The 27,142-nt window shown below is 36.1% G+C and overlaps 1 pseudogene; it reads left to right on the forward strand.

Annotated features, from left to right (window-relative positions):
• The first annotated feature begins 18,145 nt into the window (after nt 1–18,145).
• Nucleotides 18,146–18,629, forward strand: LOC123239956 (annotated as a pseudogene).
• Nucleotides 18,630–27,142: the final 8,513 nt, after the last annotated feature.

Below are 27,142 nucleotides of genomic sequence, written 5' to 3' on the forward strand. Positions count from 1 at the left end.
TTCTAAATCTCTAATAATTAGAGAAATGCAAATCAAAACAACTCTGAGGTATCACCTCACACCTAGCAGATTGGCTAAAATGCCAACAAGGGAGAGTAATGAATGTTGGAGGGGATGTGGCAAAATTGGGATATTAATGCATTGCTGGTGGAGTTGTGAACTGATCCAACCATTCTGGATGGCAATTTGGAACTATGCTCAAAGGGCTTTAAAACACTATTTGCCTTTTGATCCAGCCATAGCACTGGATTATACCCCAAAGAGATACTAAGGAAAAAGACTTGTACAAAAATATTTATAGCCGTGTTCTTTGTGGTGGCAAAAAATTGGAAAATGAGAGAATGTCCTTAGATTGGGGAATGGCTAAACAAATTGTGGTATCTGTTGGTGATGGAATACTATTGTGCTGAAAGGAATAAAGAACTGGAGGAATTCCATGTGAACTGGAATGACCTCCAGGAATTGATGCAGAGTGAAAGGAGCAGAGCCAGAAGAACATTGTACACAGAGACTGATACACTGTGGTACAATCGAACATAATGGACTTCTCCACTAGCAGCAACGCAAGGATCCAGAGCAAGGCTGAGGGACTAATGAGAAAGAAAACTAGCTAGCCACATTCAGAGGAAGGACTGTGGGAGGAGAAAAACAGAGGAAAAACAACTGCTTGAACACATGGGCTGATGGGGATATTATTGGGGATGTAGACACTAATGATAACTCTAGACCAACTATCAATAATATGGAATTAGGTCTTGATCAATGATACATGTAAAACCCAGTGGAATTGTGCATTGGCTAAGGGGATTTAGGGGGGTTCTGGGGGAGAGGGAAAGAACATGAAACATGTAACTAGGGGAAAATATTCAAAATGAAAATATTTTTAAAAGAGAAATTAAAAAAGAAAAAGAATCCAAGGTAGCAGTGAAAAGTCAGGATTATGGATTTTTGATGGATACAATCAGTAAGGTTTTTAGACTTCCTTTTTCAGTAAAGTCCACAGCCATGAGAAATAAATTGGTCCAACCAATGTCAACAGAAAAACAAAGCAATCAACAAATATTTATTAAGTACCATCTATATAGCAGGCTCTGTGCTAGGCACAAATAGAATGTCCCTGTACTTGGGGAGTTTGCCTTGTGCCAACATAAATGGTTGTATATTGTCTTCCTCATTAAAATATGAACCTGAATGCAAGGAATGTTGTTGGCTTTTCTTGTTTCTCCAGAGCATACGGCATCTAATAAATGTTTGTTAATTGTTAAAAATAAAATGAATATCATTCAAACCACGGCAGGGAGCTGGAGATTCAATCAATGGAATTAGTTCATAGATATTTATTTACTGAATATGTATTTGTGGTTGTAAACAGGAAAGACAAAACCAAAACTCAAGTCTCCTAAATACATCTACAGCATTTCTGTTGGTAAACAGAGTCATTGATTGGGGTGGTGTGTCACTTACAGGAAAAAAAAAAACATAATTTCCCAACATTTATAGTTTAAATAACAAAAATGTATAATTGTAATATATAACTGTATTTAATAAACCAAAATAGGTAAATTAATGTAGGTAGAATTGTCATCTATAGTGCATAGAGTGTCTACACTACACCATAGCAAATGTTTCATTCTTGGCATGGAGCCCCAGACTTTACTCTGCATGCAGCCATGTGTCATCGAAAATGGCTATGCGTGTCAGTGCTTACACACATGTCATAGGTTTGCCATCTGCCATCTAGGCAATGGGGGTTAAGTGACTTGCCCAGGGTCATACAGCAAGGAAATGTGTAAGACATCTTAGAGGTCTTTTTGAAAAACATTGGTATGGATTGTGAAACCTGGAGACGCCTGCATAGGACCATCCAGCACGGTAAGTCCACATCAAAGAAGACACTGTGCTCTGTATGAGCACAGCAGATTTACAAAAGTTCTTTGCTATGATTACTCCAATGCCTCTTCCCCCCCAAAAAAAACTATCATGTCCCATTCCTGTTCTGTGACATCAGAGGCAGAAAATCAATCAGATCTGCCTGTCTTTCTCTAGAACACATTTGTTACCTTCCTCATCACTGAGCATCCTATTGTACTGGTTGAATATGAAACTAAGAGGAATTATGAAAGCTTAGGCAACAGGTTGAAATTATCACCTCTAATTGGATCATTCATCCCTTTTTTTCCTTCTGTCATTATTTAAAGATTATCTTGAGCAAGACGTACACCCCAGCCCCTAATAGCTAAAGTCCTAGGATCATAGGTTGAAAGTTGGAAGGGATTTTAGTGGTCACCTAATCTAATGAATACAAAATGATGAAACTGAGGTCCAGCAAGGTTAAGGGATAAAGTCAAAGCAAATAGAAGAGTTTAGATTTTAACCTGGATCTTCTGACCTGTGTTCTTTGTTCTAACCATTTGTCCGCCTCAGAGAGCACAGCTGTATCCCTGCCTCTTCAGTGACTGCATCTTTGCCCCTTCCTATGTTCCTGTGTATCTCAAGTTAGATGGCAAAGTGGTCTCCAATTTAGACATGACTACAGGACAGCTAGGTAGCTCAGTGGTTAGTGCTCTGAACCTGGAGTCAGGAGGACCCAAGTTTAAATTCGGACTCAGATATTTACTAGCTTGGTGAGTCACTTAACCCTATGTGCCTCTATTTCCTCATCTATAGAATGAGATGGAGAAAGAAATGGCAGATTCCAGTGCCTTTGCCAAGAAAACCCCAAATGGGGTCATGAAGAGTCAGACATGACTGAAACAACTAAAAAACAAAAATCTCAAGTTAATCCACAAACTTTGCCTTGCTTAAGTCAAAATCCTCAGAAAAAAAAAAAAAGACCCATTGCTTTCAGCATTTACTTGCCAGTTTTCTTCTGGTCCGATCTCTTAAGTGTTCAAAAGATGCTCTAACTAATCCAAAACTGTGTCAGGTTGGCAAGACAAAAAGGGACCTTGTACTTTTTCTCGAAACGAATAGGAATAATTGCAGGGAATGGCAGCAGTGGCTGGAGGATGATCACTGTTTTCTTCTAAAATCCTCACAGTGTTAACAGTTTATTTGAAATGGATGAAGCCTCCATGGCATCCTCTGTCTTGTTCATTTGACAACAATGACATCTATTCAGTACCAAGAAAGGAGTCTGCTCAGCAACTATAGTCTAGTTAAAAAAGGAATTTCCTGATTAGCTATCACAAATATAATCGAAAAGCAGTATCTTCTCATTCTGATCAGTGATGAGAAAATTGGTCATCTCTGAATGTCACCTAATTAGTCAGTTTCGAAAGATATAAATAAATTGGTTTGCAATGATCACTACCACAATTACCTCAAGCTGGAAAGTTCAGCCTGAAAGTGGGACACCCTCTTTGAAGGGGGCACACATTGAAGAGTGGAATATTTGAACACACTGTAGGAGAATTTGTTGATCGAAGGGCATTAAACATGTGGAAGGACCGACATGTCAAAAAGCAATCTTTCCCTTTGCTCTGGTTCCTTCCTCTCTTTCTTCAAATATGCACAGGGCTTCATGACTTGACCCTGAACTCTCTCTAGCTCTTCTCCTAATTTTCTCCTTTCTTTCACAGTCAAGATTTCTTGGGGAAAAAATGGTTTATGCCTACTCTCCATTTCATCACCTACTTTTCTTGCCCCTGTGCCCTCAGGCATAACCCTGCCTCTACCACTCCACATGAACTGCTCTCTTGGAGATTACCAATAACCTGTTCATTATCAAGTTTCATGGCCTTTTCTCATTGCTCATTCACCTTGATCTGTCAACACTTTTGAACACCTCCTTCATGAAAGGCTGCTGTTCCAACTCTCTTTGACCACTCTTTCTATTTCCTTCACTATGTGTTAAAATTTATAATTTCATGATTTCATAAATTAGTTATCAATTCAACTAGATCTTCCTCCTTCTTACTTGCCCTGAAATGTGCATTCGTCAGTCCTTTTTCTGGGTTTTCTCCTTAAAAAAAAGCTCGTTTGTACTTTCATCTATTATGTCTACCTGAGTGGCTCACACATATATGGTCATAAATATACGTATGTATGTGTAATACATATTTGCACATGTCTATATATGTGTATTATTCCTGAGTATAATTCTTAACTCCAGCCTCTCTCCCAAGCTACAGAATGAAGCATGTCAGATCCAGCATGTGCCAACTTTGATTAAACAATTTTCGCTCTGAGCATTTACACCTCAGAAGTGGACAAATATTACAAATCAGGGTTGGGTGATTGTTTAATTGATTGCTTTGACTTTAATAAATTATTGGAGAAAATATTAATAAATAGTAATAAATTTAAAAAAATTTTAAAGAATTTATTGTTAAACATACCAGCACACCCCTGGCTGCAGGCCTACATTTTCAACTGAATGCTAGACATTTAGGCTTTAATGGCTTACTATCACCTCAAATCCAACCTGTCTAAAATGAAGCACATTGTCTCCTCCTTAGCTCTTCTTCCCTAGTTCCCAATTTCTTTTAATAATACTATCATTTTCCTATTCATTAACTCAAGAAGCTAAACTCTGACATAGAAACATAGACAGCAATTCAGTAGGACTGGAGCCCCACTAAATAGAGTATAAATGACTAAATAGAGTAAAAACAGGCTTTCATCTAGAGACTGGGCAATCTTAAAAGTAGAAATGTTGCAGAGTAAAAATGGTACTGTTCTGGAGAACAATAATATATATTGAATGTAAAGAAAAATTTTTTAGCTCTGAATAATTTTTTGTTAGGATTTCATATTTTTTGACATCACAAAGCCAAAGAACTCTTCTGGATGACATACAAGCCTACCACAAAGTCAAGACTTGGGGAATTAATAAATGAAACTTAGTTTTTAGTTGGACCTACCCTATAATGACTCACTTGGCGATTTCAATTGAATTTGAGAGAATTTTGCCAAAAAGAAGTATAACAATTCTTAGTCATTTTGAATTTATTCTATGGCCAATTTTTTGATAGTTTTCTCAGGCACTTAAATGTCAAACAATTTGGAATGTGATTATTAGTCATATAATCATGTCAGCAAAACACACTGAAAGCTTATTATCCATTCGTTTGTCTTTAATATTCATTCAAATTCTATATATTTCCTTCTTTACAACTGATGTTCTTTGGAAATAGGCACTTAACTGAGGTCATTACCATCCATTTAAAACAACTAAGTTGAGGAGTGAAGCAGCTTATTGTCAACTCATAATTCAAAAGTAAGCTTATAGACTGATGGGAGAAATTGGAACCATACATTAGAGGACTAGAAATTTGCTTGCATGCAACATTAAAAAATAATGAGAGAGCTGCTGATATAGTGTAATGGAAAAAAGCATTAACTGGAAATTAGAATATTTGAGTTCTAGTCCAAGTTCTGGTAGATAACCTTGGACAAGTCATTATTCCTCTGACTCAATTTCTTCATATGAAAAATGCTCACCACTGATGTCTAAGATCCTTTCCAGCTAGCTCTAAAACTTGATGATTAATAAGAAAAGTTGTGATGGAACCAGTGAAATGACAACAATAAAAAAAAAAATGAAGATTGCTTAAGTGATCAGCCATTTTAATTTTTTAAGTTTATTTTTTAAAGACTGGATCTCCTTTCATATAGGCTAGAAGCATAGGGGCTACACATAGGCTCAATTCTACCACTAATCAATAGTCAGTTGGAGTTGGGAGTTACAATTTGTCCTATTTCTTACATGGGCCAGTTTACCCTTTCTTAGATAACCTAGTATCCCTTCTCCACCCAGGGCTTCACCATTTTCATACTGAAATTAGTGGGGAGATGTAAGTGGCATAGGACACTGAACTCAAAGTAATCAAATTCAAGTGATATACCTGCCTCAGTTACCCCAGAAGCTACAATTATAGGTATATATTGGTGTTCCCAGCCATCAGTGGTTTTTATTAGCATTATTCTTGAAGTATATGACTTATTCCCTCCAACTAGATTTTATAAATAGCTATCTGCTAGACCATTCAACTTGAGATAAGGAGTACAGCCAGGAATTCTTCTCAAATTGATTTTTTTCCACTTGTTTTATGTTTTTGTTAGAATCCTAGGAAAAAGGATGAGAGCTATACCACTAGAAAAGAACTTAGAGGTCAATTAGTCTAAATTCCTTCATTTTACAAATGAGAAAACTGAGGTTCAAAGATGTAAAGTGGCTTATCCAAAGTCACACAAGCAGTATATTGTCAGAGGTAGAATTTGAACCCAAATCTTCTGAATCCATAGCCAGGACTTGTTCTGGTGTGATGATGTAACAGGAGCAAATATTTCAACTTTTCAAACCTGGTCATTTTTTAAAATCTCATTAAGATCACAAATGTGGTACACATTAATCTTCAATACTTGCCTATGGTATCCAAACTATCTCAAAGAAGCAAGAATACTCTGTAGCCCTCTTTGTCCATCTACTAATAAGCTCTTTACTTACAAAGAGAAAATGAGCTATGAAATGAAGTCCTCTTTCCAAGGAACCAAAGAAGGTGACCTCAGAAATGAGTGAGACTTCTAGCTTTTTCCTTCTCATTTTTGCAGGAGCTATGAGATTTCTAGGACTTTTTTTGTAAGAATAATCAGTCAATTAATACAAATAGAGCCCCTATTCATCACATTCAAAGCAATTTACTAAGCAAAATGGAAATCACCATGTTTCAAAAAAAATCTTGCCCTCATTTCTAATCTCTCTCTCTTTCTGATGAGAATATTATTAATTTCCCAAACACTGAGACTCAAAAACTTCAATACACCTTTCCTCTTTTATTCTTCTAATACCATGCTCTGTAGGATTCTCCAGGTGGTATGACATAGTGGATGGAGACCTGGCCTCAGCAAAGAAAGACCAAGGTTGAAATCTTGTTTATGGACTGAATAATAATAATTGGAGGAAGGGGGAAAATAACTATACTCAGTGTAAAAAAAAACTTGAACAGCAATGATTACTTTTTTAAAATATCCCTCTATAGTAGGGATTACAAAAGTGCTCTACTTCATTGGATCCCTGTGTTTGATTATTTCAAAGAAATATTTGCTTTATTAGAACCTTAGTTTGTCACCAAAATTTTATGACTAAAATACAAGGTATTTTCTTGTATATTTTGAGATCAGATGGAGTTCCATGTGTTGGTACCACGAGAGGTAACCAGTGGAGGGGATTCCTGGAGAGTTAAGTGTGATTGGACACAGTTCTACAATGTATAGTCTTAAGAATGTTTGCAAGGGCAATCATTGTTTAGGTGATTTTCTTAGGGTAACAGAGCAGGCATGTGTCAAAGGTGGGATTTGAAACCAGACCTTTCTGTCTCCGAAAACAGGTCTCTATCTATTACCACAGCATTGTCAAACTCAAATAGAAATAGGTGCCACTAACGCATACATCAGGGACCCTGATGCCCACATAATAGATTTTTTTAAAAAATGTGATATCATCTATGTTTTAACTTATTTTATTTTTAAACCCTTATTTCTGTCTTAGAACCAATATATAGTATTGGATCTAAGGCAGAAGAGCAGTAAGGTCTAGGCAATGGAGATTAAAAGGCTTGCCCATGGTCATACAGTTAGGAAATCTGAGATCAGATTTGAACCTAGAGCATCCCATCTCACAGCTGACTCTTTATGGACTGAGAAACCTAGCTGTTCTCTATTTTATTTTATTTTTAATTTAGTTTATTGAATCTTTCTCAATTACATTTCCATCTGGTTTGGTAGCACTTGTGGACACATATGGCCTGAAGAATGGGGATTAGACACCCCTTCGTTAGAGCAGGTTGATTCTTTTATTATTTTGTAATTATGTGAAAATAAAGAGAACATTTGCCATTAAATATCAACCCTAAAAATAAGTTATATTTCTGATAACTTGTAAAAAATAAGATATATGCCATTAGCAATGGCAACTTGAATACATATATAAAATAGAATTGCTTAAAACAAAATATAATTGCATTATATAGAATTGCTTAAAACAAAAGATCCAAATCATACCCTGCTGAAAGTTAGCAACATTTTGTTAATGGTGTAGCACTCTTCCAACTTTAATAGGCTTATTGTCTATTCTATTAAGACAATCATTTCTCCAAATATAGACCAATAGGGAGTCACAATTAAATGCCCTTTAATCCTCCAAATTTGGTATTGAAGTCCAAAGAATGATTCTGTGAATGGAAGTTTGTATCCTGTTCCTGCCAGAACTTGTTCTATTCAGTTGGTGATTTCATCCACACTGCATTTCATTGGACTGTTAAAGAAAATGGAAGAAAGTCACTCTTTAGGAGATTTGCTCCAGTCAAAGAATAGAAAATTTATTTGTATGTGTAATTTCAACAGTGAAAGCAGGGTTCTTGATGCTTGAAGGGGGGGGGTGAACATTAAACGAAACCAAAAATTCCAGGATTGGTTTTCTATGTCTCATTTGACTTTGATAAAATGTAAAGAGAAAGTTTTAAAAAATGGGGCATTAGGTGACCTGGCTGGGCACCATTTTTAACAGGACTGTAATAAAATCTATGTAAGCTTGAAATTAATTTTCTCAAATTATAGCCTAATATGGGATAAGATTGGAATTCCTACTGATACAATATTTATTTGAGGAAAATAGAAAAGTTTAAATTGATTAAGAGATATCCCACAGGGAGTTTATCATGTAAAATCCAATGCTAATTAACAGATTGACACCCCCTTCAATGTAAAGAGTAGAATCAAAGACAGTGTAGACAGGGTAGAGAAAGAGCTATTCAGAAGTGAAAAAAAAAATAATAAAGATGAATTGAAGATGTAAAAATCATATTTTTATTTTGGATGCCTACTCTGCCTTATTCTCTATTCCCACTATAAGGAACTGGTTCTACCTTGAAATTATATTGTCTATCCTATTTTCTGGGCACTATTTCTACATTAAATTGCCGATGAGGACAAATGAAGTCAGCTCTAAGAGAAGGAAGTGATTTTGGTGATTAGGGGTTAGAAAACACTATTGATTGATGTGATATTGGTTGGAGGGCCATATTCAAAGCAATCATCAATGGTTAAATGTCAGCCTTGAGGGTATATTGAATGAAGGTCCTCAAGGGGTCAGTTTTGCACCTGGTACCATTTAATGGTTTCATCAGTGACTTAGGTGATTCAATAGAGATCATGCTCCTTAATCTGGGTAAATGCATTCAGAGATCATTTGAATTCAGAAGAAACTTCTCAAGTTGGAGAAATTTACAGATTTAAATGAAATTTAATAATTAACAAAAACATAGAAAGTCTCTTCAAAAAATGAATTCTATGAATAAAAAAATAGGAAAATACTACTCTAATCCTTCCAACTTCCACTCATCTGTAATGTAATTGGTCCGTCCCCAAGCATGACTTAGGGTTCCTTTGCACACTGGCAGTAGCCAAATGAGATGATTCTTCATATCTGTAGACCTGAGTCATCTACATTGTAGGCTTGAGTCTATGAAACTTGGAGATAACGGTTTTAACTTCTAGAATGCCTAAACACCTAAAAATGTAGTCTGCAACCTTTAAGTTTCTATATAACCTCTCAGTGACTGGATAGCTATAAAAAGTATCACAAAGAGATTGCAGGGGGAGGACTGTTCAGTCAAACTATTTCTTTATCACCCCAAGTTGCAAAATATAATTAAAGTTTATTAGAAAATGTTGCTCTTGGTAACTTTTGATAATTGCAATGGCAATGATGCATACTGATGTGGAACGTGTAACTGCATTTGTAGTCTTGTCTCTATTCACTTGAGCACTCATTATCACTGAGAATCCTCAGAAACAAAGAATTGACATTAGATCTTGAATGTAGTGAATAGAGTTTTGAAGTGAATATCAGGATGTTAGATTCTGGTCCTGCCTCTACCATTAACTAGCCATAAAATCCTAGACAAGTGTGTAACAAAACCGGGTCTAAATTTTTTCATCTGTAATATGGAGATGATAATTACACCTACCACATAGAAGTTATTTTGTTTTAAAGACCTTGAAGAAAAAAGAAATTTGTTCACCTCTGAAGGCTTAGGAAATCCAAAGTATTTCCTAATCAATTATTCAGAATGGGAGCTGAATTTCCAAGGTGAACTGAGGGACCAGAGAGTAATGCCAGTATGTGTGTCTTGATTTAGAGATTAAGAAGAGAAAACTACTAAAGTCTGAACTCTGGTCATGCAGTTTAAGAGCAGCATGTAAACTTAGTTATTAGGTAACCTATTTACAGTTAGCCTTAACCTCTATCGTAACCATGTCTTCTTTTTTGTCTAATTTTTATTCCAAATTTTCTATATACAAGGAAAAGAAGATAGTACACAAATAAAATCATGAATCTTCTCTGTGGTTAGCTTACTTTTTCATAACTACATAATAATTTCCATCCACAAGTGTCCCAGTTGCTCCCCACCTTCTCTGTATCACAAAAATATCTTCGAGGCAGCCAACATGTACATATAAATTGTCTTTTATATTTGACCTTTCTGTTCACTTTCTAGAAGTAATAATTCGCAGTTTATTCTCCCAACATTAATTCTGTAGCTATGTATAATGTTCTTCTAGTTCAAATGTCTATTAGATTTCTCAAACTAGATGCCCCATAGATACAACTCAACATGTCCAAAAACAAACCCATCATATTTTCCATACAAATGCTCTCTTCTTTCTTATTTCCTTGTTACTACTGAAGGTACCACCATTCTACAGTCACACAGTCCTGCAACTTAGGTGTCATCTTTGACTTCTTACTTTCTCTCACTTGCCATATGCACAATCAGTTGTCAAGTCCTGTCATTTCTATCACCATAACATATCCCCTATATACATACCCCTGCCTCTCCTCTGACATTCCCACCACTCTGGTTCAGGCCATCATCAAGTCCTTAAGCCAGGACTATTGCAATAACCTACCAATTGGTTTTCTTGTTTCAAAATTTCTCTCACTCTAATCCCTCCTGCACTCAAACAGCTGTCAAACTGACTTTCCTAAAACATGGTTCTGACCCTATTGCACTTCTATTCAATAAATTCTTATGGCTCCTTATTACCTCTAGCTTCAAATATAAAATACTCTGACTTTTAAAGCCCTTCATTACCCACTCCCTTCCTTTCTTTCCAGTCTTCTTATGTATTACTCTCTGCCATATAACTATAATTGTTCCTTGCACATGAAATCCATTTACCAAACCCAGATACTTTCACTAGTTGTCCTGCATGTCTGGAATGTTCTCCCTCTCCATTTCATCCTCCTAGCTTCCCTGATTTCCTCCAAGTCTCAGCTAAAATGCCACCTGTTCCAAGAAGACTTTCCCCATGCTCCTTAATCTTAGTGTCATCCCTCCATACTTTAAGCTGATTACACATAGTTATTTGTACATGGACCTGTCCTTTGCCTCTCTCTGTGTCTCTAAACACTTGGCACAGTTCCTGGCACCCAGTAACAAGTTAATATATGTTTAATGATTGACTGAATTTGTTGCAATGGTTGATTTTGAAACCAAAGAGAAGGGGAGATTCTATTTTGATGAAAGTAATCCAATATCCAGTACTATAATGCATTTTATCTCATTTATGAGATGCCATGATGTGTCTCAGTTTCCTCATGCGTAAAAATGCGGGGATTTGACTAGACAACTCTATACTACCCTAAATAATGATAATCTTTTAGTATGATCTCTTGGAAGGTCAGAATCAATACAGTTAAGAATGATTTAAAAATTTTTTTAAATCCCTACTTTCTGTCTTAGAATCAATACTATATATTGGAATATATATATATATATATATATATATATATATATTACAAGGTCTAGTAAGGGCTAGACAATGAGGATCAAGTGACTTGCCCAGGGTCACACAGCTAGGAAGTGTCTAAGGCCAGATTTAAACCCAGGACCTCCCATATCTCTGGGCCTGGCTCTCAACCTACTGAGCCACCCAGCTACCCTCAAGAATGATATTTAAATGGACAAAAATAACATTTTGATGATGCTATCAGAAATGTTAATGGTCAATTGAAATGGGCATGAATTAAAATCAAATGAAGTAACTAAATATAGATTTTTCGTCAGATGGGAAGAATTGATGTTATCAATTATCAACAGTGCTAATATAAGACATTTTAAAGAAAGTCCGGCTCCTTGAGGGCAGGACTGTCATTGTTGTCTTTTTCACCTCGGCACCTAGTTGAGCACAAAGCCAGTATTTATTTAATTGAATTTAGTTGAAGAGATTTTGATGTTAATAATGAGAATTGACATATAGTAATCATAAAGAGAAAATCTACATACAGATGAGAAAATGAAATGATCTGGAATTTCCAGAGAGTCTCAAACTAATAATGGGGACACCTCCTTCAACTTAAATACCTTCCCCAGGTCCTATGTCTTTGAATTCCATGTGGTGCTGACTTCTGCAAACTGTTGACCTATGCTTAGTCAATAATTTTATTCCCTCTCTCTCCATCCATCCCAATCTAGTGAAAATGTTCCTGTCTTCTGCTTTCTCAATATTTGGTCAAGTTTTCCCACAAAGCACAACTTTAGAAAATCTTCCTAGTAACTATGCATTTGCAGGATTGGACTACAGAAGTCTTCCACTATCCCTAGAAACTAATGACAAATAAAATGATATTGACTCTTCACTTCTCTAAAATTGCAAGCATATATAGTCTCAGGCCTCTCAATTAAAAAATAAAAATTCAAATCATACTATATTCTATCATGTGAAATGGTTAGAGTGTACGAATTAAGGGATAGGGCTTATCTTTGATTCAATCTATAGACATTTACTTAGTGCCTACCATGTGTTGGGAATCAAAGATATAAAACCCAAAGGAAACTCTGCCTTGGAGAAATTAAATTCCATTAGAGGAGACAACATGTACACAAATCCAAAGTATGTACAAAATAAACTTTGGCAATTTGGGGTCAAACTTGGAAAATACCCCTTCTCTAAGTTCATCAAATTAACTATAGGAAATCATTAGGTTAATTAGGGATTGCATTGATTAATCCTAATAAAACAGGGAAGGGAAAAGGGGAGCATGTATTAACAACTGCCTTTTGTATAAAAAAGTGAAACTTGAGCTGAACTCTGAAGGAAGTTAAATATCCTAAGATGAGGAAGTGAGTAGGAAATACATTCTAAGCATGGTATATGGCCAGTGCAAAGGTGCAGAGATGGGAGATAGATGGCGCACGTGGAAGTTCAAGAAGGACATTTAGCTGAGCTGAAGAATGTATGAATGAGACTGTAAAGGTGGGTTGGAGGCAGATTGTGAAGTCCTTAAAGGTCCAAAAGGAGATTTTTTTTATTTCCTCTCACAGATAATAGGGAGGTACTGAAGCTAACTGAGCAGGACAGTGACTTGGCCATCATGTCTGCACTTCAGGAATATCATTTCTAGATGGTTGGATTGGAGAGTTGAGGAAAGAAGACAGCAAAGAAACTATTTCAATGCTCTGGGTAAGAAGTAATAAGGGCATGGACCAAAATAGTTGTATGAATGGAGAAAAGGAGATAGATCTCAGAGATGCTGTGGAGGTAGAATAGACAAGACTTGACAGTTGATTATATATAGGAAGGGACTGGTAATGGAAAATTAAGAGTAAAAAATGATTACAACATTGTAAGCTGAGATATCTGGAATGATGGAGGAACTCATGTGTCCAAGCCATAAATTCTCTACTGTCCATATTGCCACTCAGAGAATAAATGAATAAAATGTAAGCTCCTGATTTGGGCATTCAAGGTCCATCACAATGTCAATGTAGACTCTTTGTCCAGTCTTATCTCATTCTGCTCATCTTTATATATGCTACATTCTAGCTAAATCAAACTACTTCCCATCCCCTCTTGCCTAACACTTTACCTTTTCATGATACCTGGAAATGAACTCTTTGAATAGAAGTCTCTACCTTCCTCCAAGGTCCAATTTAATCCTCTTTCCTTGCCTTCTCAAGAAAAAGTGATCTTTACCCCCCCTCAATTTTCCCATAGTGCTTTTCTTATCCCTCTCCTTACTTATTCACCTTTTATAATACCATGGCTACTTACATATTAATTTTTTCCATTGAATTATAGACTTCTTGAGAATAAGCTCTATTTTGCACTATTTTTGTATCAACAGAGCGAGGCACAGTGACTTGGTTAAAAATACACAATAAAGTGTTGCTAAATTTTAACTGAAGAGACAAAAATTATTCATTTGAAATTATTCTAAGGTTCAATTTTCATTGATCCCACCTGCCACGAGTTTCTTTCCCTGAGTAGACTGAACACCATTGCAGGTGTGGATTTATAGGAGTGATTCCCAAAGTGGGTGCCACCGCCCCCTGGTGGATGCTGCAGCAAACAGAGGAGGTGGTGATGGCCACAGGTGCATTTATCTTTCCTATTAATTGCTATTAAATTAAAAAAAATTAATTTCCAGGGGCGCTAAGTAATATTTTTTTCTGGAAAGGTGGTGGTAGGCCAAAAAAGTTTGGGAACCACTGATTTATAGCAAAGCAATCTAACTGAAAGTTCTAAGGACCTCCCAGATCCATCTGGGTCAAAGGAAGCATGGAGCCATGAACCAAACTGTAGACTTGGAATAAAAACACATGGTTTTGAGTCTTTGGTTTAAAATTTACTAGATGTATGAACATAAGGGTCAAGCTAGATGGATCAGTGGATAGAGAGCTGGGCCTAGAGATGGAAGGTCTTGGGTTCAAATCTGGCCTAAGACACTTCATTTCTGTGTGGTCCTGGGCAAGCCACTTAACCCCACTTGCCTAGCCCTACCACTCAGTTTTGATTCTAAGACAGAAGGTAGGGTTAGAAAAAAAAGATGTGTGAATATAAAGTCACTTGTCCCTCTGAATCTCAGTTTTCTCATCTGTAAAATGGAAGTAGTAATACTTATATTACTTTATAGGATTTTTGCAAATAATTTGCAAAACACTTTAAAAGATAAGCTGTTATTAGAAATGTCTTTCCTCTAAAAGGACTGTTGGGAGTCCCAAAAGTATCTGGAAAAGTCCTAGGGCTGCCAAGTTTCACCTGACATATACATCAAGATGAAGTCAGTCAATAAGCACTGATTTAAGTATGACGTGCCAGGCACTCTGCAAAGCATCAAAGACACAAAAAGGGATCAAAGCTAGAATCGGCTCTCAAGGAATTCATATTCTAATGTGAGACATAACATGCAAACAACCAAGAAAAAACAAAATATATGAAGGATAAATTGCAGATAATCAATATATGGAAAGCCTTAGTATTAAAGGCATGGGGAAAGGTTTCTTGTAAAAGGTGGAATTTTAGCTGGGACTTGAAGGAAGCCAAGAGGCAGAGAGGAGGGAAAGAATTCATTGACTTACTCTACAGGTTATGGAACACAAACAGAAGGTCCATCATCGCCATTAGGGAAGAGGTGATAATCCACAAGTATTTATCAGGGACCTACCATGTGACATTCAGGCTAATCACGAAGGATATAACAAAAAAGGGAAGTCTTTATCTTCTAGAAGCTTAAATGCTGGATTCCTTCATTTTGTTTTTGCAATGTCTTTCAGCTTCAGCCTCCCTCCTGAGTATTTCTGAGGCTGGTAATGTTACTCTTCTACTTACTGCTGCAAGACAAATATAGGATGCCTCCCTAATTAATTCAGTTTACTCCTATTTATAGCAATTTTTCCAAGCTCTTTTCAAGCCTCTCATGGTACCCTTCCTATCCTCTTAGCTAAAGACTTTATCTCATATTCCCCCCACCCAAAATGGAGACTATTATCTCCAGAGTATCCTCCCCAAATATAGGATTGTTGTGATGTCACATATCTTCACTCTTTCTCATCTCCTGCACCATGCAGCCATCTTCCCCCACTATCTCCTCTTTTATTTCAGGTTTTCGCTAAGAAGTATTCTCCCTGCCAAGGCAAACAAACTCCTCTGTATGCCCCCTTAAACCCATCTCCTACTGACTTATCCAGAAAATAACTCTCGCTATCATCCCCATATTTCTCAACATTCCTCTTCAATCTCTGTTTACTAGCTTCTTCCCTGCTGCCTAAAAATATAACTGTACAGCCTTAAAAAACCCTCACTTGATCAAATCATCCCTGCAATACGATAATATTGTCCTGTTTTGTTCTTCCTATTCAAGGCTAAATTCCTTGAGAAGGCCCTTTTCAATCAATCCCTCTACTTCCTCTCCTCTTACCCTCTTCTAAATAAATTCTTCATAGTCTTGTTTCAGAATTCATCAGACTTCATCAAAATGCCCTTTCAACATTATCAGTAATTTTTTAGTTGCCAAACTGAATGGCATTTTCTCAACTCTGATCTCCCCAACTTCTTTACTTACTCTTGGAGAGCCTCTTTTCTCTGGGTTTTTGTGACACTTTTGTTTTGGTTTTCCTCTGCTTTGTTTGAACATTCCTAATTTTACTTTGTTAGTTCTTCATTTATATCATGTCCATTTAATATGGGTGTCCCCCAAGACATCTTTTCCCCCTGGATCCTCTTCTCTATTTGCTCATTCTCTTAGTGATCTTGTTAGTTCCTGTTCATTTATTGCCAAATCTTAGTGTTTCTTGTATATGTCTGTTTTCCTCCACTCATATAGCCAGAACCAGGGTAGAGGCCTTCATCACCTCCAGCCTGGACTATCATAATAGCCTTCTAGTATTTCCATCTCAAATTTCTCCCCACTCCATTCCTTCCTCCTCTCAGCTGTCAGGGTAATTTTTCTATAGCAAAGGTCTGACACAGTCATCCTTTCTTCCTTTTATCTTCCTACCAAATGAGTTCTACTGGGCTCCCTATTTTCTTCAGGATCATATATAAAGTCGTCTGACATTTAAATATCTTTTCAACCTATCTCCATCCTACTTTTCCAGTCTTCTCCCACAATCCACTGACTTTCCCAAATGAATCAGCTGAAAATGGTGTCTTAAACACAATACTCCATTTCCCAACTTTTGCACTGGCTGCCTCTGATGCCTGTAATAGACTTCCCACTAAGGTTAACCTCTTCATTTCTGTAGTTATTTCAAGAATCACGCTTTTTTAGTTCTTCACCATCAGACTACTTTTTTCTACTCTGTATATATCTTGAGGGTAACTGGTTATTTACAAATTCCCCCATTATTATCTAAACTCTTTTAGGAAAAAGGCTGTTTTTTGCCTTTCTTTGCAAACCCAGAACTATTACTTAAATCCTATCTAATGCTAAAAACATGATTAATTAAAATATCATTCCCATTCATAATAAAATGTCTACTTTTGAACATCATCTGGCTATATGGTTTCATACTTATTCTTTAAATCATTAATCCATTTCTTCTTCTAAAAACGTTTCCTTAATGGTAATCCTGAATATTACTCCTACTTGACATTTTTCCAAAAATTTTTCTCTGGAATCATATGATGATGATGATAAACATTTTTAAAAACCCTTTATATAGAAGCACACAAACTCAATCCCATTACCATCCTCATCTGTCATTTAAAAATGACTTTGTAATAAAAATCACTTCCCCATTTCCATATTTTTGAGGTTTAGACAAACATATAAAATACAAATATCTTTGGGGAAAGAAAACAAAACAATTTTTTAAAGTTCATTGTCACGTGTTGATTTTAACCTGTTTCAAATCCAAAAATATTTATAGGAATAGAAGGATGTGAGAAATGTCTTTCTCTTTGTTTTTCTCAATATTCCAGGAAATTAAAAGAGAAAATATAAGTGAACAAGGACTGAATCTAACATAGAGACAACTGTGTTGAAGTGAGGAACTTTGCACCAGAGTTTGAATCATTAGAAGTTAAATTCAATTGACAAGTTCAGTATTACCCATTTGCTTTGTGTTTTTTATGTTTTCTCTCTGTCACTCTGTCTCTATATATCTTCTATTGGTCTCTCTCCTCTCTTTTCTCTCTGTCTCTGTCTGTCTGGCAGTGTTCCCTTCTCATTTGTAGCAGAAAAAGCTTGACACTCAGATAAATGGGAAAACAGCAACAAACAACCTGTAAGAATGATATAGGAGACTTGCCACAATCAGTTCGCAATATGCAACAAACAAGAAAAATTTCCAGGCCCTTTCAGAACTGTGCCAGCTTTTCCACTGGCTTCTCCATCTTTCAATGAGTTGCGAAAATGATGAGCACAAAAGGAAAAAAGAAGGAGGATACAGACATATTTTCTAGACTTTTTAGAAAACATGGTTTTGTCCCTCTGACTACATATATGCAAACATATAAGAAGGATGCTATTGAAGATATCAAGGACATGGGCACAGTTCAGCAGGAAATGCCCCACAAATGTTACCATGGTAAGACTTGATGGGTCTGTAATGTTACTCAACATGCTGAAGGCAGTGTTGTAAACAAACAGGTTAAGGGTAAGAGTCTAGCCAAGATAATTAATGTGTGTATTTAGCCTATTAAGCACTCTAAAAGCAAAAATGGCTTTCTGAAGCAAGTGAAGAAAAAAGATAAAAAAAATAAAGGAAGCTAAAGAAAAAGGCACCTGGGTTCAAATGAAATATCTGCCTGCTTCACCCAGAGAAGCACACTTTGGGAGAGCCAATGGCAAGGAATTGGAGCTGTTGGAACCAATCCCCTATGAATTTGTGGCATAAATGACTGCTAAAAAAAAGAAAAATAAAAGATTCTTGAATTATATGAAAAAAAAAGAAGAACCTGTACAAGCCAGTGACCAGGTACCAAATGTTTGTTTGAATGTATTTTTGTAACACATTTTTAGAAGACTACTGCTGAGTTAAACTTAGCCAAAATTGTTTCCTCTCTAAGCATCTATTTCTATATAATTAATCTATTTATTATACAAGATATGCTAGTTACTTTGTATATTACATTCATATTATTATAATATAATAAATATATATTTATATGTTTTATATATATATATTATATCTACCCAATTGCTTACATGTTGTCTCTCCATTAAAATATAAGCTTTTTGAAGGCTGGGTCTTTACTTTTGCTTTTATGTCCTCAGCATTTTGCACAGCCCGGCACATGGAAAGTGCTTGTTCATTTGATTTGAAATCATTTTTATTTTTTGTTTTAATTTACAAAGGGAGGCTGCCAGTAGTCAAAGATTAATATTTATAGTACCACTTATTCAGATCATAATCGTCTTACAGTGCACATGATTTGGGTCTATTTTTTCCAAACCAATGATCATGAGGCCAAAATGGCACCATAAATTACCCATGCCAACCACAACTGACTTAGCTACNTTTATATGTTTTATATATATATTATATCTACCCAATTGCTTACATGTTGTCTCTCCATTAAAATATAAGCTCTTTGAAGGCTGGGTCTATACTTTTGCTTTTATGTCCTCAGCATTTTGCACAGCCCGGCACATGGAAAGTGCTTGTTCATTTGATTTGAAATCATTTTTATTTTTTGTTTTAATTTCCAAAGGGAGGCTGCCAGTAGTCAAAGATTAATATTTATAGTACCACTTATTCAGATCATAATCGTCTTACAGTGCACATGATTTGGGTCTATTTTTTCCAAACCAATGATCATGAGGCCAAAATGGCACCATAAATTACCCATGCCAACCACAACTGACTTAGCTACATGTTCACAATACTCTTCCTGAGGCTGTTTTGTTATTGTTGATTTTTTTTTTTCTTACAGAGGGCACAGAATTTGGCCCTCTAATTATGCAGATAAAAAACAGATGGATTTTTATCTGCTCATTCAGAAGTGGGGGGAGGGTCTAAGCGATCTGTGTGTTTTGCATATCTGTATCAGAGGACAATAAACTCATTGAGTATGATTTTTCAGGAAAAAGAAAATAAACATGGACAAAGTCATCAAACATTTCTCTCTAATGCCAGATGACCTCAATGGAGATTTAGTGCTAGATTTAAAATGCTTTGTTTACAGACAGTTAAGAATCGCATAAATTAAAATTGTCAAAGAAGAAATGGTTTCCAAGAGCATCTACTACTAGCCGCCCAAATAGCCCCTCCCCAGCCCAGCCACATGAAAGGCCCAGAGGCAAATAGAAAGCCACAAACACAAATGCCTGTGGAGTCTGCCAGGAATCCAGACCCTGCTGTTACTGCTGCTGCCACAGAAAAACAAAATCTTCCACAGCTTCATATCCAGAGTCTCTAAGTAGTTGTGAAACAGCAAGATCAGGAGTCTCCCATGGAGCAGATGATGCTCCAAAGTGCCCCCTAGAGCATGGTGGTTATCCCACCCTTGAGTGTGGAAATCCCTTTCCCACCTAATCCCTTCCAAAATCCAAGAATATAAAATGACTGAAGTGGTTCGAGTAAAAAATGTCGGGAATTTACTTTTCTGGACACTTGACCCCATTCCCATTAATCAGTAGACAAATGGACACCCAAACATCGATTCAGCCCAACTCCACAGATAAAGGCATCTTTGCCTGTTTGTGTCAATACTTGGTGTTGCTGTTGATAAATAAGTAATGTTGGGTAGGTGTGGGCAACGTTTCTACATTTTCCCTGATTGGTTCTGACACAGGTGCTCCCATGGACAATGAGGCTTTCATGCTGAAAATGGTCAGGAGAAATCCATGGTTCCAGGCAGTGCGTGCGCATGCACACACACACACACACGCATGCACAGCCCCTGCCCCTCACAGATGCAGAATTCTGCACCTGTGTTTAGAGTCATTATTTCATTTGGTTTCTCTGAGGAAAAACCAGGCATGATGTTCAAACTGGGAGCACCTGTGTTTGGGGCCAACTTGGACTATTTTTGTGGCCTGAATATAGTGGCTTTGCAACTTCAAGGGAAAACTTTTTCCCCTCACTTGGTTTTTTTTTTTTTAATTTCAAGGGAAAAAAAGAACTCAAAAATGTGCATAAATTAGTTTTTTTGTGAGAGGGTGAGTCTGTAAGGAAGGAACATTTGTATCTTTATTGACATTAGTTACCTAAAATCCAAGAGGTTTTTTATTTTCAATCATGAAAAGTATAATTTCATTGGTATAAGGGACATATGATGAAAAAATGCTTTCTATCTATATTATGAATAATTTTATATGCCTTGATTGGCTAGCATGTAAAGTTGGTGAAATATAAAGTCAATATTGTTCATGTTTCTTAAATAAAGCATTTGGATATTAGAAATAGATTCTCCATAATTTCACACTCCTACTTGCACCAATTGCAGCATAAGACCAAATGTATGCAAGGTATATATGTGTAACATATTTATACTCAAAGATTTAGGTGATGAAAGGCAAGCCACATTTAGAAGATGGAAGACAGAGCCTTGAGAACCAATCCATTCTTCTTTTAAAGTCTTTCACTTACAAATTACTAAATTACTAAGAGGTGGTCCCTATTTTAAGAGTATGATATCAACTTTGTCTACTTTTCCCAGAGTAATCTTGTTGCACCCGAAGCCTAAAAAAGAGTCAAAATCTGAATGCCATGTTTTAAACAGTGAATTTCATCCAATCTGGAGAATCACTTCCAATAAACTGACAACGGCGATGGATTCTTCCCTTCTCTGCCTAATTGGGCTATGGACATAAAAAAAATTTTTTTTTCAGTTTAAAATAATAGCTCTTTTGCCACCATAACTAATCCTCCATTCCCTAAGGTTTGGCCAGTGACAACTGGAGACAAATCAAGAAGAATTTATCACTCAGAATCATGATCACAAGCCTCATTAAAAAAATTGCAGGCAGAACAATTAAAGGACATGTTCAAATTCTCCTTAAATTGGAGTTGGCACTGGTAAATTCAGAGGTTAAGAATAGGCATTATATGTCAACAAAATGATATCCTTAAATTTTTCTAAAGCCAAACTAACTGTAAAGCACAAACACTTTCCAAAATTTACTCTTTCAATTTGTTTTCAAGAACTAAAGCAAGGGGATGGGGATGGGGGGGGAGGGGGGGAGATGCGTAGTTGTCTTCAAAGAAGTGAAATATGTTAAGCTGTTAGACCAAAATACTGTTGATAAATTAAGCTAGTAATGAGGTTCTGAAGAAATGGATTCATTATTTAGACATTATGTCCAAGAGCAAAAATGTCAATCAATAAATATGTGTTAAATAAATATTGCAGACTTGGTGTCACAAAGAAGTTACACTAATATTAAAATTGAAGTGTCATAGTATAATGTTACTTCTAAGGAGTTACCAGAACCCATGATAACTCTATCTGATAAGTATTCAGAATTAGATCTTGTTTTATGTTTTTTTTTAAATCAATTAGTTAAGTCTTTGATTTGAATTCTACACCCTCCAGGCGTCAAGGAGATGCCTTTTCTTTTCTTTAAACAAAGGATTATTCTTCCTCAAAAGGGGTTTGTCTAGTTCTTTTATTGTTTTATGTCACACAAGGGAAAAATGCTTTTGAGGCATTACCTCTGAATTTAGCAGGGACGAGAGTTTACTGCTATATAATCATTAGTCAATGCAGTAGCTGAAACCTTAAACAAAAGAAAATAAACTACAAACAGGAAAGCATCCCCTAAAGGCACATCAGAACACCAGAGAGGGAAGGCGTGGATTTCAAACAAGGCTGCCCAAGCATGTGCTAAATATTGCTGCTTCTGACTTGAAACAGCACACCAAGGAATACAGCATCACCTTCTAGGCTTTGAAACAATTCTGGGAAGCAGGAGAAAAGGATGGAGAGAAGGTTTAAGGAAGAGCATTTTCACTTTTCTCTATTATATTTTACTTTCATAAAATTCTATTTCCTACATAATGAGATTTCTCAATATAAAGAAATCTATTAGAAAGAAATCCTGAAATCGCAAGTGTCCTGATCCATATTTTTGCTCTGATACAAACTATTGTCACAGACAATTACTGCTTATAATTGTGCAGGAAAACAGTAGAAAGCTTCCGGCAACATTTTAGTAAATCATTGTGCCTTCAAATGGACTAACACATTAGACCCATTTTAAGCCAATAAAAGTAGCAAAAGGATTTGTGATTTATAATTTTTAAGGCAAGATAACTGGGAAATTACATTTACAAAAGAAAAATCTCAGCAGTAAAAAGTACCATCTTGAAATGCATGTATACTGCATGTAAAGAAAAAAAAATCTTTAATATTATCCTGCAAGTGGCAAAGAAAGATATATGTGATAACATAAGGGGTTTTCACAATAAGTCTTTTCCCCTAAAATATTTCTCTTAATAATTGTATTATACTTTTAGAAAAATTGCTGCAGTCACCTATTGCAGTTTGCTCTCATTTTAGCTTGCTAAAATGGAGATAATTAAAAGCTAAAACCATAAAACCAAGGGACACTAGTCATTATTCACTTTTTGAAAAGTTACTGGGGATTAGTTGGGGAGATTGAAGTCTTATACCAAAATATTTTTTCTCTACTTTTTGTTCCTCAGTTTAATATCTCTACCCTCTTCCACTCCAAAAGAGAAATAACTTCTCAGAGGTACGTGATCAAATAACTTTGGGGGAGTCAGATACCATGTAGCCAACATTTTAATATATCAAGTTCCAAAAAGTATTGATTTTTTGGTATTATATGACATGAGCAACATGTGACATAACATGACTCAGTGTGAGAGGAATTTAATACTCCCCAGATCCACATACCAAAAATGTACAGTCTAAAACTCTGACAGCATGAAATGATATGATCAAAGATCACTTTGATCATTTATGAAGAGTAATGTATCACAATAGATTCCGCTCCCAAGTTAACATATCCTAAATAGGCTTGAGACTTTCTTTATGTTTTTAATTGAAACACAATTTATGAAGGAGCCCTGAAAATCCCAGTACACCATAACAGTCTTCATTTTTCTTCTTGTGTCATGCTTCCACTGCAATTCATTGGAAAATTGCATCTGAGATTGGGCTATGAGAATTCAAACAAGGGGAAGAAATTTTGTTAAGCGTCCTAATTAATCTATTCATTTTTTCAATCATGAGAATTAACTAAAGACATCTGGGAAAATTAGTGTTTGGAAGGCCATGCATATTTCAGGTTTGGGTGGTGTTGGTAGCCCTATAGAGAAATGGATAGGAATCCACAGAAAGAAGGATGCAGCTAAGCATATGGATTAAATACCGGTACCATTAAAAAAAGCTTTCTTTAATCATAACAAATGTCCAAAAGTCACTGAAAGCGTATATGGAATAGATATATGTGTGTATACACACATGTATGCAATTGGCTGTATATATGTACACATATACAGATATACAGATATGGAATATATGTGCATGTGTGTATATATATATACATTGTGTACATGCATATATGGAGAGAGCGAAAAGCATTCTTATCATAAAAAATAGTTCAGATATTAAATGGTCCAGCTAGATGTATTCTGGAGGGGGGGGGTGGGAATCCCTAATCAGAAAACATCTAAACAGAAAATGGCATCCCCTTCTCTCTTCAACTAGAACAAAATGATTATCTGGGTCCTGGTTTCCATGTTCTGTTTTGCTTTGGCCTTTGAGATGTGGTTAGTGAGATTGTGTCTGCATGGACATCCTTATAGCACAGAAGTTGAAAGCTGATAAAATTTCACCCAGATATTTGCTTGAGGTATATAGCTGAGACCCACCCTGCCTCCTGTCCAGTGATCCTCTCCATAAGAAAGGAAGAAAAAAAATCTATGCACAGAAAGGATTTTTATTTAAATCTGATTTGTCTCAACTCTACAATTTGCATACATATAGATCCATATATGGTTATATTTATCTACAAAGATATATACAATATTGTCGCTAACAAAAAATTGCTTTGGTGTTCCTGTGGAAGGGGTCCGATTCTCCACTCTTTACACAGACAAGAGTTGTTCCTGAATCCTAAATACAAATTATGTTCTGTATAGATAAGCTTCAAAGCAAGTCCTATTTAAAATACATCTCTTTTCAAAGTGTCCCCCAAAAGCCATAAAAAGTGCTGCATATTATAATACTTGCAAAACTGGCTTTTTTATAAGTTAATGATGTGGGATGAGAGATATTTCATCTTTTATACAGTTATTTGACAGTGATGAATTTAATTCATTCTATCACATTGAATGATACATTTATATTCAGTATGTAGTTTAAAATTTCATAAATGATTAAAGTCCCTGTCGTTTTAATTATAATATGCAGAGAGCAGCCAGAACTTATTTGCAAAGAATAATGTACAAGTCAATAAATTTGGTGAGTACTCCTGACAACATATAAATAATGACTTTAGAAGTATAACTACCTGTAGATGAAAACTAAATAACAAAGGTTCGTGTGTTGTTTTTTATGAACTAGATGGTCTAGCATTCCATGAAAGCTCTTTGTTGCCAAATTTACTTTATTAAATTGAAATTTTAATACAGTGCTGGTAAACTGGTTTTACTCTGCTGTCCAATATGGAAGAAAACATATCCGGTCATATGCCAATCCCTAGGTCTCAAACACTTGAGAGGCACACAGCTAATGAAGAATGATCTTAATGAACTAGTAGCAGTTCAAAATAGAGTTAGGACTATACATCCACTACCAAGTGAAGCAGAAAACCTAAGTTAGCCTTGGCTAAGACCCATTCCCAAGGTTGGATCAGTCCCAGACCAACCTAGATTAGCAGAATGGGAAATGATATAATTTGACATTCAATAATTTAATTTGCTTAAGTATTTTAAAGTGCCTGGAGCTATTCAAGATTCTGTGACTGATGTAAAATAAGGATAAATCATGGTTCCCTGCTCTCAAGGAACTTCCAATCTTTTTTGGCAATCCTACTTGTTATTAACATCTGAAATTACGTTCTCCCTTTTCATAGAGCCATGTTAAAAATAGCCAGCAGAGCAGTGGCTGAGCAATGTGACTAGTTTCAACCTCTGCTAAATTTAAAGAGGAAGACAAAATCCTCCTTGGGAAATTCAGGAACTCAAACTCCTAACTGAGCTTCAAAAACCTTACAAAAGAGCCCTAGTGGCCATCTGTGGGTTACCAAGAGGTTGGAGGAGATTAAGCCTTGGCTTGTAGATAGACCAGCTAGCTTACTTCCAGATGCTTATGTATTTAAAAATAATAGTCAAAGAGATGAGGTGACAGAACCAAAATTGACCTTCATGTGATTTCTCTCAGCTAGGGCTAAACTCTGCAAACCTACCATGCAAAAAAAAAGTTTTGCTTTTTTTCTTTTAAGTCAATAGTAATAAATTTATGGGAAGGTCTGCCTATAGTATAGCTGCAGCTGGTACTTTAAAGTTTTACCTTTCTCTAAAGAGGAAAAGAGAAGATAATACAAAGGCAAAAGTACATTCACAGTTATGAGCCCCAAACCTCCGAAGTGCTAATTTAAATGTCCTTTTGTTTTAACATCTTCACCCCCTCCCCAATCCCAGAGTAAGAAGTGTCAGACAAAAGAGGAAAATTATCTTTAACTCAGGGCTCTTAACCTTTTTTTGTGTCTTGGATTCATTTGGCAATTGACTCTTAAGAGTCATATTTTAAAATTAATAAAATAAAACAAAGTATTACTAGGATAATTATATTAAAAATGTAGTTTTTTATAAAAAATAAAAAACAAATTCATAGACCATAACTCCATAATTAATAAAGACAGGCTTAATATGGATTCAGTTCCCCTTTTCATTCTCTCCCCCCACCCACCCCTTTTCTCATGATACTCAACCTGGATGCCACCCCCAACATGCAGAAGAGAAACTCACATAATCCTGACTTCACACACCAAGATGTAGCTCATAGTCAATTATTAAAACCAAATGAGTTATCACCTCCCCTCACCTCTTCTCCTGTCCCCTAAGCATGGTGTATGGAGGAAACAAAGACAGACCTTTAACTAGAGCAGTGCTGCTGGGTGCCACTATAATGAACTACAACCTACACTCTCTTAGGGTTAATAAGACACCTGTCTTGAAAGTCGCAGTCATATTGGTTTTTCAGACCCAGCCCTCAATACTTAAATTCTTGATGAAGTTCTTACTGTGCCAAAGGAACTTACTAACAAAGCCACTGAGTCAATTTAACCTAGTGAAACTGGACCCAGTAGACTGGGTTATCAGAGTTTTGTGTTGAGATAATTACAGCACTAAAGAGAGCATATGGGCTGTCAGGGCTGGCACATGGCCTGCACCAGCTGTTACCTGGGTGCTTTGGAAAACCTACTGAACAG

The sequence above is a fragment of the Gracilinanus agilis genome, chromosome 3 (assembly GCF_016433145.1).
Source record: "Gracilinanus agilis isolate LMUSP501 chromosome 3, AgileGrace, whole genome shotgun sequence".
NCBI classification, from domain to species: domain Eukaryota; kingdom Metazoa; phylum Chordata; class Mammalia; order Didelphimorphia; family Didelphidae; genus Gracilinanus; species Gracilinanus agilis.